This window comes from Felis catus, chromosome D4 (genome assembly GCF_018350175.1).
Source record: "Felis catus isolate Fca126 chromosome D4, F.catus_Fca126_mat1.0, whole genome shotgun sequence".
Taxonomy (NCBI): Eukaryota; Metazoa; Chordata; class Mammalia; order Carnivora; family Felidae; genus Felis; species Felis catus.
In genome coordinates, this window is record NC_058380.1 from 1,517,061 (window position 1) to 1,532,584 (window position 15,524).

At 58.9% G+C, this 15,524-nt stretch overlaps 1 protein-coding gene across 4 annotated transcripts in view; it reads left to right on the forward strand.

Annotated features, from left to right (window-relative positions):
* Positions 1 to 15,524, forward strand: part of PHF2 (PHD finger protein 2) — an 84,566-nt gene that overhangs the window by 9,862 nt on the left and 59,180 nt on the right. The gene's annotated exons all lie outside the window — the stretch shown is intronic.

Sequence of the window (15,524 nt, forward strand, 5' to 3'; positions counted from 1 at the left end):
GGCCTCACAGCCCTGGGCACCCTTTCTCCCTGCCCCTGCACCGACCCCCTCGGCTTTAACGGGAAGGTGTGTGACATGAGCCCTGTGCTTCCCCACCCCCAGGTGCTTTGGGGCTGACCCAAGACTTTTCAGATCCAATGTCCCCTGTATCCTTGTTTACTTTGTATTCAACAGCTCATTTTTTTAAAAGTTTGAATACTTTATAACTTTTTATTTTAGAGAATTTTAGACTTAAAGAGTTACAAAACTGGTTCAGTGGCTGTTCACCAGTCACACTGACTCCTCTGGAGTCAGCATCTCACCAGACCATGCTGCAAGAATGGAAACTGAGGCAGAAACACAGGGGCGGTGCTGTGAGCCATAGCACAGACCTCAGCAGGTTTTTCCCTGTACTGTCCCTTTTCTGCTCCAGGACCCCGCGGTGTATTTCACTCTCCTGTTTCTTTCAGAAGGAAACCTCGTATCATTCCCTGAAATAGCGCATCAGTATAACTTGTCGTAGACGGTGCATGTAAAAATAAACATAACCGTTAAACTAACAGGCTCCAACTTGTCCCACCTGTGATCCGTCACGTCCCTCCTGAGCACCTTATTTTGGTAGGACTGGGAAGGGTCTCTGAGGGTGCACACGCTCACAGTGGCTCAGGATTTGCTGGGAGGACTCCAGCGGGGTTGGTGGGTGAAGATGTGGTTGGGACGGCTGCATTTTAGGGGCAGAACCCTCTCCCGGTGTGTTTGCTCCCCAGCAGCCCTCTCTGCTGTGCTGGGCTGGAAGCACAGGCAGCCAGGAGAGCGGGAGCCCGTGTTGCACCCCATCTCCGGGGCTGGGGCACCTCGGCAGCCCGGCTGGCCTTCACCGCTGGCACCTAAGGTGGCTTTGCCTAGGGAGGGACGGAGCGTGTGGCCGTCCACCTTCCGAACTGTCTTGTCTGTGTGTCCGGTAGGGAGGGTGGCAACCCATGGGCACCGGGGGCCTTCCTCCTCAATTCAGGTGCCGCAGAGCCAGTGTCCTCCACCCCTGCCCACAGGGAGGCGCGTGTCGCAGTAGGAGCCACCCAGCGTCTCACCTTGTCACCACCCTGGTGTGAGGAGTCTCTGTCTCTGGGCAGTAGGGAAGATTCTATTAAGGTATCAGGCATTCTAGAGCTTCCTGGTGCCCTTTCAGTTGCCTGTTCTGTCGACTCCAAGGGGCTTTGGAGACGTAATTGGCAAAATTGATTTTAAGGCGCTCGAAAGCTGGAGGTGCAGTGCGAGTGCTTTGGTGACGGAAGTTTCGCTGACTTCTTGGTAAATGTTTCTGGGCGTGCGTTCTTCACGGGGTGCCGTGCTGGCCGCAGAGGCTCCTGGGGTCACAAGGCAGATCCGTCTCCTCTTGCGGGGTTTCCTCGACCAAAGTCAGACCTGTAGATGAGGAGATCCGTGCCACCCTGGGGGACCCTGTCCAGTCCCGAGGCAGCACTGTGGGGGCAAGAGCGGGCGAGGAGTCCGCATCAGGGACGGCCAGGGGGCCTGTCTGTCCTGGAGGGGGAGCGGAGGAGTGGAGGGGAATGTGATGGGCTCCTCTGGCTGTCAGGGAGATGCGGGGGACAAGGGCAGGGCCCAGAGCCACTTCCAGGTGAGGGGTGGTGGGCAGGTGGGGGTGGGGCTGCTGTGGGTTCTGGAGTGGATCTCGGATTCCTGCTTGTCCGTCTGTCTGACTGGGTTCCTCCTCGCAGGGTCCCTGTCTCTGTGCTCACCTCCCCGGGGCTGGTTGGGAGCATGAGCTCTTGCCATGCCCCCCTCCCACCCAGCCGTAAGCTTTTTGGGGCAGAGCCACACCTGGGGGTCCACGGCCTCCACGGGTGCCTGGTGACCCTGAGCACGGCCAGCGGAACATGTGCACGTGGAGGGAAAGGAGGGCCCACCGGGCATCGAGCTTCAGCGTCGCAGCCTCTACAATTAAGTCCTTGATCTGGGGATTCCCAAGTACAGGGGAAGGGGCCATGCACGTGGAGATGGAGTCGCGGTGTGTTTGACACGGTTGGGGAGACGATTAATCATCTTGGAACAAGGAATTCCCACTGTGTGCGTTTAAGAACCCCAAGCAGGTGGGGGCAGTATGCTGCCAGCGTCTAGAGGGCAGAGCGGAGGCCCCGTCCCTCAGGCCTAAGGGGGTGACACGGAGTCGGGCTCACTGTAGTGGCCAGAGTGCACGCGTTGCTAGAAGCCGTAGGCTGGAGGAGGGCGTGCCGTGAGCCTCTGGACCGCAGCCGCGTTCATCGGGGTCGCTGGGATTCAGGCCCGGCCGCAGGTGGCCTGAGATCGGGCCAGGGTTTCGGGGGCTTGGTGTGGACCCAGCCTTCTCCCCCGAGACACCCTCTCTCCTGGGCCATCCCCTCGCCTCTGTGCACATAGCACCTGGCCATGTGGCAGGACTTTATTCCAAAAGAACAAGGGGACCGAGGGCGAGAGTTGGCCAGGAAATAACGTCCCCCGATGGAGTGTGCTGGGAGAGTGAGCTCCTGAAAGTCCTGGTGTGGGGGAAGCCAGCCCCTCGGTTGGCTTCTGAACGGCTGCCGTGGCTACGGGGCTGACCCTCACGCTGGCCTCTATGGCGTCAGGGTTAGATCTCTGGTGGTTCCCACAGTGACCTGGCTGGTCGCTGGGCCGGCCACCTCGCCCTCTCCCTTCAAGCGGGGAGGGGACTCTGGGCTCCTCACACGCGGCAGGTGGACACGTTCGGCCTCAGTCACTCTGGCTCAAGGGCCTGAACAAACTCCAGGCACCGGCGCCCCCGTGCCTGTCGGCGGCTTCGCAGACACAGCAAGGGTGGAGACGCCTTTGCCAGCGGGAAGCCGCTTGTGGTGTCAGGTGGGGACGCTGGGCTCTGTGCTGCGCCCTCTGCATCTGGGCGTCTGCCCCACCCGGCCCGCTCGGAGCCGCATCTCCATCTCGGCCGCTCTCCCCCTTGCTCCGTCTTCTTTCCTGCCTGTCTTGGTCCTCAGCTTTTTGGTTTGGTGCTGGGTGACCCTAACCCCGCATTCTGGAACGGGGCTTGGCTCTGAGTCTGTTCACTTTCCCGCAAAGTGCTGGGTCATCTGCAGGAGAACAGAGTTCCGGCCAGTGATTGGCTTTGACCTCAGAGCGTAAGGACTGAAGGTCCTTGTGGTGTTTGTCCCGGCGAATGGAGAAACCAGACTTTTACCTTTTCTTAAAAGTTGGGAGTGAAATTTATATATGGTGGCAATAACTTATTTATTTTATTTTATTATTTTATTTTAATTTAATTTAATTTAATTTTTAAATATTTTTTTGTCAACGTTTATTTATTTTTGGGACAGAGAGAGACAGAGCATGAACGGGGGAGGGGCAGAGAGAGAGGGAGACACAGAATCGGAAACAGGCTCCAGGCTCCGAGCCATCAGCCCAGAGCCTGACGCGGGGCTCGAACTCACGGACCGCGAGATCGCGACCTGGCTGAAGTCGGACGCTTAACCGACTGCGCCACCCAGGCGCCCCATTTATTTTTAAATGTTTATTTTGAGAGAGAGAGAGTAGGTGTGCATATGCTCGTGGGAGAAGGACAGAGAGAGACTGAGAGAGAGACAGAGAGAATCCCAAACAGCTTCTGGGCTGTTAGCACAAAGCCTGACATGGGGCTCGAACTCATGAACCGTGAGATCATGACCTGAGCCAAAATCAAGAGTCATACTCTTAACTGATTGAGCCACTGGGCACCACAATAATCATTTTAAAGTGCACAGTTTGTGGCATTTAGTGCGTTCAGAATAGTGTGCAATAGTCACTTCTGTGGTTCCCACACATTTTCATCACATGAAAGGATACTCTGAACCCATCAAACAACAGCCCCCAGCCCCATATACCACCCTCTCCCCCCGCCCCCGGCCCCAGTCCTGGACAGCCATGTGTTTTCTGTGTCCTGATGGATGTAACTATTCTGGACGTTTCTGATAAGTGGGATCATACGATATGTAACTTTTGTGTGTGGCTTCCTCCACTCAGCACAATGTCTTTAGGTCCATCCGGGCTGCGGCAGGTATCGGAACATGGTTTTTTTATGGCCGAATACTGCTCCATTGGGTGGACATACCACGTCCGTTTGTGCATTCAGCTGCCTGCACATTTGGGGTTTTCCCACCTGTTTGTCAGTCGTGCCGCTGTGAACGCTCGAGGACAAATATTTGTTGGAAGACCTGTTTTCATTTCTTTCGGGAATTGCCGTGTCATATGGTTATTCTGTGTTTAACTTTTTAACTAACCACAAGCTGTTTTCCACAGCGGCTGCACCATTTTACGTTCCCACCGCCAATGTGGGAGCCGTCTGATAGCACTTCATCTTCGCTAACACCTGTTATTTTCCACTTTTCAAATCATGGGTGTCCTAAGGGGTGTGGAGTAGGATCTCATTATTGCTTTGATATACATTTTCCTAAAGGCTGATGGCGTTGAAAGTGGTTAAGCCATCTTTGGAGCAATGTCTGTTGAAACGCTTTGCCCATATTTAAATTGGGTAATTTGTCCCTTTATTGTTGAATTGTGAGAGTGCTTTATATATTTTGGACACTTACCAGATACACAATTTGCCGATATTTTCCCCTTCCGTGGACTGTCTTTTCACTTTTGTGGTAACGTCCATTGACGCACAAAAGTTTTCGTCCTGATGACTTCCAGTTTGACTTTCTCTTCTGTTGCTTGTGCTTTTGGTGTCATATCTACAAATCCACTGTCAAATCCAAGGTCGTGAAGATCTGCCCCTTTGATTTCTTCTAAGAGTTTTAGAATTTTAGCTCTCATCTTTGGTTTTTGATTCAGTTATTTTTTAATATATGATTTGAGGTAGGGATCCAGCTGCATTGGTTTGCAAGTGGCTATCCGGTTGCCCCTGACTTATTGTTTAAAGGCTGTTCTTCCCCTACTGAGCGTCTTGGTAACCTTGTTGAAAATCATTTGACTGTGTACGGGAGTGTTTATTTCTGGACTCTATTCCATTCCATGGTCCTCCCGTCTCCCCTACACCACTGCCACGCTGTGTCAATGACTGTAGCTTTGTTGGAAGTTTTGAAACCAGAAAATGTGACACCTCCACCTTTTTCTTTTTAAGATGTTGTTTCAACTTTTCAGGGTTCCTTGCAATTCTGACTGAATTTAAGGATTGGCTTCTCCGTTTCTTCGGAAACTCCTGTTGGGATTTTGATAGCGATTGTGTTGAATCTAGATTGCTGTCCGTGGGTTGTACTGACGCCTGAACAGTATTCCGTTTGCTGATCCATGACCCCCAGACCAAAGTGCACCTCACTGGGGATGCCAGCTGACACCTGGAGCTCCTCCTGTAACTCTGCCACTTTGGCCATCATTTTTGCCTCCCCTTAGAAACCCCGTCAAGCCACAGCCTGGGTATGAATCTCGGGAAGCCGGGCTGAGCGGGAGGGCTGCGAGAACATGCTTCAGGGGAGTATTAGCACATCCCTGGGAGGCACAGGGCTGTCACTGTCCAGGCCCCACCTCACCATCCTCTGGGCTGACCCGCCAGGGGCTGGAGAGATGGCTCGCGCAGGAGTGACTGAGGCCTGGGGTCTTGCAGGATGACACTGGGCATCCTGGAAAAATCCAGAAACTGTTGCCTGATCCAGTGTGCCTCCCGGATGAACAGGGCTGGGGAGGGCGTGGGGTGGGGGTGGGGCGCTCCTGAGAGCTCCCCAGACCTTTGGGGAGGCAGCGGTGTGGGGCCTGCTGGAGCCGAGCTGGGTTCGCACTAAACCTGTTGGGAGTTTACATCTAGTACACAGTGTGAGTCTCCCAGCGGCTGTTCCTGATGGAGGCTTGTGACAGTGGCATGCGGGAGGTGAGGGCGTTTCCTTCCCCTTGCTGGGAGAGGACCACCCAGCCCCCTCTGCGCTGCAGCCAGTGAAAGCCAGTAGTTTTTTGCCACAGGCAGCGAGGTGGCTCAGACACTCGTGGCTAGGTGCTGGGCGCTGGGGTGGCTCCTTGCCCGCCAAGCGGGGCAGCTGTCTAGTCGTCCGTGAGCACCTCAGGCAGCGCCAGGCACCCTCATGCTGGGGCACCCAGAGTGCCTGTGCGGGAGGGGAAGGTTGGTGGGGAGGCGCCCTGGCATGTGGGCCGGGGGTGCGAGTTCCCACTTCATCCTCAACACAGTAGGATCAGGACAGATCGGGATGTTCCCTGATGTACATCTGGTTCACCAGGTTCTGTCCCAGTGCTTCAGGCTGTGGGTGGAGGGGCAGGAGGGAGAGAGCCAGCTGCAGGGGCGTGGGGGTGGGGCAGGGGGCTAGGGGCCCTGGAGGGAGGGGGATCCTGGGGGGAGGGATGGGGGACCAATGGGGGAGGGAAAGGGAGAGCAGTGGGGCCACAGATGACAGAAGCTGTGTTTGGAGACTGAACAGTGGACCCGTCTGGGCCTGTCACCCTGCCTGAGCCTCGGTAAGGTCGGAGTTTCCCAGGCACTGCTCCTGCCCTGAGCTCCATCCAGGCTCTGGAGAGTGAAAGCGTGAGCTGCTGTTTGGTGTCACGGCACTGGGTCAGGGTGAGCCGTGGATCCTGGTCTGGATGCTCTAGATGCCCGTGTAACAGGCCTGGCCTGGTCCAGGTGTGGGTGGGACCTCTCCAGTGTCCCTGTCCCCGGCAGCCTGGGCCCCTGTCCGTGCAGGCGGCAGGTGTTTATGTTTTGGTCCCAGGCCCAGGATGTGGAGGTGGACGCATGAGTGACCTGCCCCGGCCCGGGGGTGCATGAGACAGAGGTGGGACCGCGTGTCTAGGGGCCCTGCCACATCTCTTCCCCTTCCCTGAGCCGCAGCTGGGCACGGTGCACCTGGCTCCCGCCTCAGAGGACAGGTACAGGTGCTTTCTGACTGACCTGGGGCAGTGGGGCGTCCGCTGGGCCCCCTCCCAGCCCTGCCGTGTCCTCTCCCTACTCCTCTCCCCAGACTGAAATTTCTGTGGGGCCCCCCAGGCGATGCCAGCAGTGACCAGCGGGGTTCCCCTCAGGGGTGGGTGAGGGACTGGCGGGAGCACGGTCTGCCCTGCTCCCTGCCCTCCTCCCTGCCCTGCCCACTGCCCTGCCCACTGCCCTGCCTGCTGCGTTTCCTCCATGGACACTGGGAGGTGGGCGGTGGTGGGATGGAGCGTGCCCTGTGGTCCCCACCGCAAGTGCCGAGCGACAGCTGGGGAAAGGAGGCAGGCAGAGCTGGGGTCAGGCTGAGAAGAGACTTCCAGGTAACTGAAACCGACCCCAGACAGGACGCATCGGGGACAGCGTGGCACTGGGGCAGCATTGGCCGGCCTGGGCCCTGAGCACGGGTGGAGCAGCACCCCCGGGCGCCCACTGGCAGGTTTGGGGCATGGCTTGGGGGGCACCGTGGTGCCCAGGGGCGGGGCGGGAGGCAGCTGAACTTCTGTGGGTGTATCTGCCATCATCAGATGGGAGTCCGAGCTTCTGACTTTTCTCGAATGTATTACCGGGATAAGGGACAACTGCTTTTGTTTGCGCACGAATGGGTAGCGGGACGGAGTGCTAGCGCCTGGTCTGTTCAGATGGAGAGCGAGTGAGAATTGGTCACAAAAAGCCCGTCTTCTCCCCGGACCCAGCCTGATTCCAACTTCTGGTGCGGAACTCGGGAGAGACTCCTGTCTGTGCAGCACTGTGTTTCACTGCCCCCCCGCCCCCCACCTCTCATGCCCTGTGACCTCCGGGCTGCGTCCCGTCTGCCTCCCGCTGCTGGCCTCCTGGTTGGCTGTCAGCTCGCTTCTCAGCTTGAGCTCCCGTTTTGTGCAGGGACTGTCCTGGCTCCCGCGGCTGCCGGTGGTGGGGCCCACTGTCCACCCTGCACCTGTGGGGTTTCCTAAGTAGCCGCGTGCTTTCGGACGACGTCAGAGAGAGCAGGTCGGGCCTGAGAAGTGAAATGAGAGGCTGCTTCCTCGGGTGGATGGGGGTGCCGTCCGCGGCTGCCTCCTGCTCCGTAGGCCGCGGGCCTCCAGGGCTGGCAGAGGGTTACTAAATATCCCCTTCCCTGTCCTTTTCGGGGCTGGTGTGAGGTCAGGCAGTTTGCTTTTTTCCCCCCTGTAAACTTTATTTTACACTTGTTTTAGGTTTACGGAAGAATTGCAGACACGGCAGCATTTGTGCATGCCCCTGACTCAGTTTCCATGACCGTCAGCACCTCACGTCACTGCCGTGCCCCGGTCACAGCTCCCTGGGCAGCGACCTCTGTCCTGGTCCTCCCCACCGTCCAATCTCCTCAGCCCCTTGTTCCCAAGCTGGCTTCTCAGACTGACCCCTCTGTGCTGTGATCCTGACACCAAAGACTTTTTATGGCTGGTGCACCATCGAGGAGCCACGCCTCACCTCCCCCTGCTGTGCCCTCCCTCCCCCCCCCAGAGGGCAGCCTGACCACGGCAGTCCGTGGGGCACTGGCCCAAGGGCGCAGGGTCCTGATGCTTCCCCTTCAGGGGTTCTTCCAGTTCCCAAACTTGTTGTGGGGTTTCGATCTGCTGTTTAGAAAAGAAGGATGTAATTAGACTGGTCTACGGACTGTCCTGTCCTCGGAGGGCCAACCAAGAGAGCAGCCTGGGCCTCAGGCTCTGCCTCTGGGCAGGTGTGTGAGTAGAGGGGCCCCAAGCCCCTCTTTCCCACGGTGGGGGGGGACCATCTGCCTCTTCTTTCAGCCAGTGGTGTTTCCAGATCCTGGGCGTCCTTGCGAAGGGCCCGGGCCCTTGGTTGGTGTTGACCTCGGGGAAGGGCCCCTGAGCCCATGTGGGGCGGGAGGAGGCAGCTGGATGCCTGTCCAGGTTATCTGGCCAGAGCCCCCTACGCAGGGCCTCTGTGTGACCCAGGGACCTGGCCGCCTCCCAGAGGCCCCTTTGTGGGTCAGGAGCCAGGGTTGCCAGCCTCCTCTGGAGCTGGCGGCCGCCAGAGGCCCGAGGGGGAGGGGTGACGGGGCCAGCCGGATGTCTCCCTCTGGGCACTCTGGGATTGGGGTTCACTTTCCAGCTCCTGTGGGGTCCCTGCCCCCGTTGTGCCGGAGGGTGCTTGCCGTGGGGAGTGTGCAGCCACCACCCGCAGGGAGCACTGCTAGTTAGCAGTGGAAAAGCCTCTTGCAGAGATAGCCCACGGCACTTGGCAGCCTGCCCTTCTTACCTTCCAAAGCGAGGGAATCCTTGAGGCCTTCCCGGAAGTGTGCTGTCTGGGGTGGAAGTCACTGACGAGGCAGGAGTGCGTGCTCCTGCCTCTGTGCTCGCTGGGGGTCCATCCGTATGAGTTCGCCAGGTCCAGTGCGCCCTGCGCAGTGAGGGCTGCGGTTCTTGGAAGCGCTCCGGGTGCCAGGCGGGGTCCCCGATTACGGGGACGACACTGATGCTTAGTGTTCCAAGCACACCACTAGGCTGCAGGTGGCCAAGCCCGGCCAGTGCCCCTTTCTGAGCTCACAGCCCTCAGGCCATGCTAACTGCTGCTGCTGTATGTCTGGAGGTCTGGTTTGGAGTCCCTACTCCAGGCCCCACACACCACTGTCGTGGCCCCTGGGGGTCTGGGACAAGGCCCTCCGGGTTTCCATATCCTAATCTTTGCATTTCTTGGCATTTATGGTTTAAAAAAAATGGCAAAGAACAGATCTGAGAATGTTCCAGCAGGACAGGACCTCGTGGTGCACCAGTCTCTGTTCCTTCCAGAGACACAGCCCTGGGAACCACGCACCTTGCACCAGAGCACCCCACACACCCTCCAGGCTGATGCCCTCAGGGGTGCAGTGGGTGGGGACTGAGGACAGGCCTCACCTCCCTTGGTCTAGAGTCATATTTCTGTTAATATGACCTTGACTGCTTTTGCTGTCTGGTCAAACTTGTCTTCCCAGCCACCTTGTGGGTCTCTGAGAGGTTACGAGAGGGAAGGTTGCAATTCCCAGAGATTCCGACAGGGGCACTGGCTCTACATCTGCACACAATTGGTTTCCCTAGAAACTGCTGGAGTAGACTCCAAAACCTGCTTCTGACTTTTAAAGGGACCATGCCCTTTATCTGGAGGATCTGTTGCAAATCCAGTGGAACAGGTTTCGGAGCGCGTAGAGAGACGTTGTGAATGTTCCTTTAATCTGTCAAGAACCCTGGACTCTTAGGCAATGAGGTACATTGTAGCGCGCGCACGCACGCACACACACACACACACACACACACACACACACACACACACAGTCATCAGCAGTGATGGTCACCGGGAAATGTTTATGCTGCTACCCAGGAATAAAAGCAGGATTCAGGCTTGCCTACATAGTGTGATAAATAGGCCAACGTGCCAAACGGGTTAAGAGAGTTTTCTTCCTGCTGCTTTTTTATACTTTTCTGCACTTCCCAACTTGTTTTCTAGGATCATAATATTGCTTCTTTTTTTTTTAACTTATTTTTTAATGTGTTTTCATTTTTGAGAGAGAGACAGAGCATGAGCAGGGGAGGGGCAGAGAGACAGGGAGGCACAGAATCTGAAGCAGGCTCTAGGCTCTGAGCTGTCGGCACAGAACCCGACACAGGGCTCGAACTCAGGAACCATGAGATCATGACCTGAGCCCAAGTTGGACGCTTAACTGACTGAACCACCCAGATGCCCCATAACATTGCTTCTTCTAATCTGAGATAAGGTACGTGGGGAATAAGATTGCCAGAGGCTAGAGACCATTCTGCCCTGGCCCATTTCACAGGCTTTGTGGAGTCTGGGTTTGAGGGTTTCCCCACCGCACTCTCACTCTCTCCCGGACCCTGACTCTGGGGTGTCTCCGCCCCTCCGGCACCCCCACTGCTGACGTGACCCCCAGGGCCTGCGGCCCCCAGGGCCCTGCCCAATCTGAGCCCCTCCTGTGAGGGGACCTGAGGGCACATGCCACCAGCGTTGGGGGACAGCAGGCTCCCTCTGTCAGGTCCTGACACTTATATCCTGCCGGGCAGCAGCTCCACTTGAGGGAAGACATGGGGGTTTCGAGGCCTATGGGGATGTGACCCGAAGGGGGCCATTGGGCAGTGCCTGCGGATACGAGCCTCGCCAGACAGGTGGAGGGCATGGCCAGCGTGGTCTCGGTCGGTTCCAGTCCGAGAAGCTGACGCTGCTCTGCAGCTGGGGGTCCTCCTGCTCGGAGTTTTAAATCAGCCCTTGCATGTCCCACATTGTCTGTGGGCCAGGAGGAGAGTGACCTAAGGTCAGAGTAGGAGGAGCTTTTCAGTTGGACCTATTTCATCTTTATTTCTATAAATAAACATGAACATCTATTCACGTTTATTTATCTTGAGAGAGAGTGTGAGTGGAGGAGGGGCAGGGAGAGAGGGAGACCCAGATTCGGAAGCAGGCTCCAGGCTCTGAGCTGTCAGCACAGAGCCCGACGCGGGGCTCGAACTCACTACGCGCGGGATCATGACCTGAGCCGAAGTCAGATGCTGAACCTACTGAGCCGCCCTGGCGCCCCTGCGGTTACTTGTTTCCCAGCATGCGTCTTCTTGGGTGAGCTGCCCCCCGAGCTTTCTGTCAGGAAGAGCTGCTCCTGTCCTGTTTTTTGGGTCTGGGGTCTTTGCTGAGGCAGCTCCAGGGAAGAAGCCGAGGAAAAGGCAGAACCCGGTATGGAGTGGTGGTTTTGACTTTGAACAGCTGTGAGCGGGTAGAAGCCATGGCAGGCCCCCTTGTTTCTGTCCTCATCCCATGCCAGGAGGGGACTCATGGGGGAGGTCTAGGGCTGACTGCCACGAACCAGGGCCAGACCCACCTCGAGATGCCACCTTGCTCAGGACCCCTGGCCCTGCGCAGGGTGGAGCCTGGGCCGGGGAGGGCAGTGGTGTGACGGCTGGGAGGGAGAGCAGAGGCTGCCAGCCCCGGGGAGCCATTTGTGGGCGTGTGGGTGGGGGTGGTGGACTTGCAGGGCCGATGGAGACGGGGCTCGGCCTCTCCTGTGTGTGTTTGGGATGCTGGAGGTGCTCATGTGTGTTGGAACCTGCTGGGAGAGTTCCGTGCCATCCTGCCCCGTGAGGGCCCTGGTGTGTCCTCCTGGGGGGCTAGAACCTGTCCGCAGGCAGCATTCAGGTTGTCCTGCTATGGAGACATCCGTCCCCTACCTTGCTGGGCTCCTTCTGTGCCCTTTCCATGCAGTGTGGGAAGCCTCCATATAGCCCCGCTTGGGGGGTTTGAAGAATGCTGTCTTCCTGGCCCTCGGTGTTTGCACTTTTCCAAGCCCCTTCCCTCCCGGGGACAGCATCTCACCTGACACCCTCGTCCTCCAGATGCCCAGAGCGAGCTCAGTGGACTGGCTGGTGACCACTCCCCAGGGACCCAGAGGTCCCGATGCCCTCAGGGGAGGCGGGAGGGCCTGACCCAAGAGGGCGCAGCTCTGGGAACCCCACTTTCACTCACAGGTGAAAGCCAGTCCCTGTGAAAGTGGCCGTGCTCTGCATCCCCAAAACTTGGAGACTTGGCTCCCAGCCCCCCAGAAAGGCCGTGGAGGAGGCACTGGGTGCTTGCAGGCTGAGCTGCCAAGCCCACCCTGAAGCGGCCGGGCCATGCTGGTCCTGGCACCTCTTGGCCATGACAAAGCCCAGGATGCTGGGCCTGCGGCCAGGGTGGGCCCCCAGCTGGGGAGGTGGCCTTCCTCGTCATCTAGCACAGGGGCCCCAATGGTGGCCCACTGGCCTCTCGAGGAAGCTGCAGCAGGTGCACCGTGGGGGTGTTTGGGCAGCACGGCCACCCGGAGCCCCGGAGCAGGGCACGGGGCAGCGTTCCCCATGCAGGGAGCTTGTAGTCACCACCAGCTGACACGGGCGGGCATTTCCCTGAGAAGCCGCATTCAGTGCTGTCCTGTGTCCTTGCCCTGCCCCCACAGCAATGGGGGTCTGACACGAGCCCCCACCTTTCCTGTGGGTTCGCACCTGCATCCTTGGAAACGGTTTTTATTGTGTGTGCTCTTTGTAAACGGTTTCATTCGTACCCGTTTTGTAGTGGGTTCATCCCTCAGCACAGGCCTCAGTGAACTGACCCTGTTGGACACCCTCAGATGTTGTGGGTCCTTGGGGTGAGTCCCCCTGGGAGGACAGGCGTCCCGGCGCCCTGCAGGGGCTCCTAACGGTAGGGCGGGCTTGCGCTCAGGCCTGCCTTTTATGTCCAGGGCCAGTGACAGGAGGGTCAGGTAGCCCTGGTCTGGCTGGAGCGTGGCGGTGCCTGAAGGCACCCGTGAAGGCCTTTCCGCAGCCCTGGGTCAGCCCCTCCACTCCCAGGGTCCAAGAAGTGTGCCCCAGTGGGACCCAGGCAGGCCCAGGCTAATTGCAGCTGGGGTGGGGAGCGGGCGGCCAGTAAGGGGATCAGGAAGCGCTCTGCTCTGTGTTTGAGCACCGCTAGACCACCAGGCACCTGACTGCTGGCCGTCATCTCTGGGTTCCCGGGCCCTGGGCCTGCGGAGGCACGGAAGGCCGCAGCTGGGGCAGGTGGGCCCAGTCTTCCTTCAGTGTGTTGATTTGGTAAAGATCAGCCAACTCTGGGCGTAAAAAAGTCAGTGTTGCAGATTGCTTGGCCCTTCCAAGGGGCGGTTGTGTGTGGCTGGAGGGTCTGCCCGGCCCTGAGAATCAGTGACTTGCAGCCAGTCCTGCCCGGCCTGTGCTTCTGGGTGCTGAGCTGGCCGTGTCCCCGTCCACTCACGCTCAGCCCATTCCCTGTCCCGCCACGTGCCGCGTGCTGGGGGCTCTGGTCCACTTTCCTTGAACCGAAGTATTAGACAAATGTGTCTAATTTGCTGCTTAAAGTGTTGGTGGAGTTTTAGATTTTAGCGTCATTGTTCATTCCCAGAAGTTCTCGTTTTGCAGAGTTGTTTGATCATTTGTTTCTTCCCGTGCGTGTACGAGTGTGTGTCACACTTCGGAATCCTCGCTTTCCTGCGGCTGTTCACGAGGACTGTGTGTTCCGTGAGGTGGTGACATGGCTGTCTTGTGTGACGTATGAGGGCTCAGTCCTCCTTTCCCTCGGGTGGGTGGACCACCTCCCGAGTTTGGAAATTTGAGCTGGGGTCCGAGGCGTGTGTGCGTCGCCCCTTGGGCAGAAGCCTCTGGGATGGCCCCCCCTCCCCGCCCACGGCCTGGCCCTGCGCCCCCCCCCCCCTGCAGCCTCCAGCCGGCAACCGCCAACCTTCCTGCTTCGGGGCCTGCCCCAGATGGCCTCCCTGGGCCCACTGTCCAGCCTCCCACAGCCTCCTCCGAACGAGGCCCGGCAGCCCACTCCCACTCCCAGGACTGCCCTGGACCCAGCCAGAAACAGGTCCCCGTGTGGTGGCCTCACATCTGCCGGGCGTGCTGCCCACAGTCCCTTGGTTGGTGGCGTTGCCCCCTCAGGCCTCCTGTGTATGCAGGAACACGTGTTTGGGACAGAGTCCAGCGAGGGCTGTTTCGGTTAAGGGTCCAAGACGCATTGTGTGGCTCACCTCCCCGGACATTGCCCCTCAGGGGCGGCTGCTGCGCTGGGCAGATGGGCGAGGCCCCGGGAGACCCAGCCGTTGGGTTGTTCAGCTGCCTCCTCTCCAAGGCCCCCCGTGTGGGTGCCTTGATCACGTGGCACAGGTGGGGCACGGCCCCACTAGCTGCACCTGCTCCCCCGCTCCCAGGGCGGGAAGAGACCCCCGGCTCCTAGCTGGGGTGGGTGTTTCCAGCTGCAGAGCACAGAGCGTTCACAACACGGACACAGTCTGTAGCTCTTCCTGAGAAGCCGTGGTCCCCGCAAAACCCTGCTGGTGCTGGACTCCTCCTGCCCACACAGCTGAGGTCATGGACTGTCGCTTGTGCTCCCCCAGGCCAGCCCTCGCTTGCGCTTCTGGGGACTGGCCAGCTGGGATCTGACTGCACCCGCTGCCCAACCTTCACATGCAGGGCCCACCTCGTGGGGCCCAGGCACCCCCCGAACCTGCAGACTCAAGCGGGAACCCACAGCCTGAGTCGGGGCACGCTGGGTGCGCCCTGAGACCCTGCTGGCCTGTCATGAGCCAGGACCTTTTCCCAGCCTGCCCTCACCTGCCCACCTACATGTAGAAAGAAGCCTTACCGCCCCCATCAGGGTGGCCTCCTCCCATGATGCCTCTTGGATGGCATCCCCAGGGGGCTGTGTGTGGCCCCAGCACATGCACCCACCTTTAAGCCCACCTTGAGTGGCCCCATAGTCAGCACCTGTGGAGCCCAGCCCTTGGCTGGCTCTGGCCCTGATGGACCCCAGTGGCATGTGACTGGGTCTGGGGTGGGCCGGCCTGGGCACATAGGACCCACGGGACTCTGCCAGGCTGTCCGTGGTCTGCCTGGACACCTGTTGGCCAAGGGGACATTTTTGCTGATTGGGAGGACACCCCAGCCCTGACCCGGGGAGCAGATGCAGGGGCACTGGGTGCCCCGGGGGGAGGACCCCGAGATCAGGAGACCCCTCCAAGGTGGGAGAGGGCAGATGATGCTCCAGAGATCAGACCACGAGGTGGGTGGTGGGTGGTGGAGGGAGGCTGAGGGCCTGGAGCCTGGACTCCATC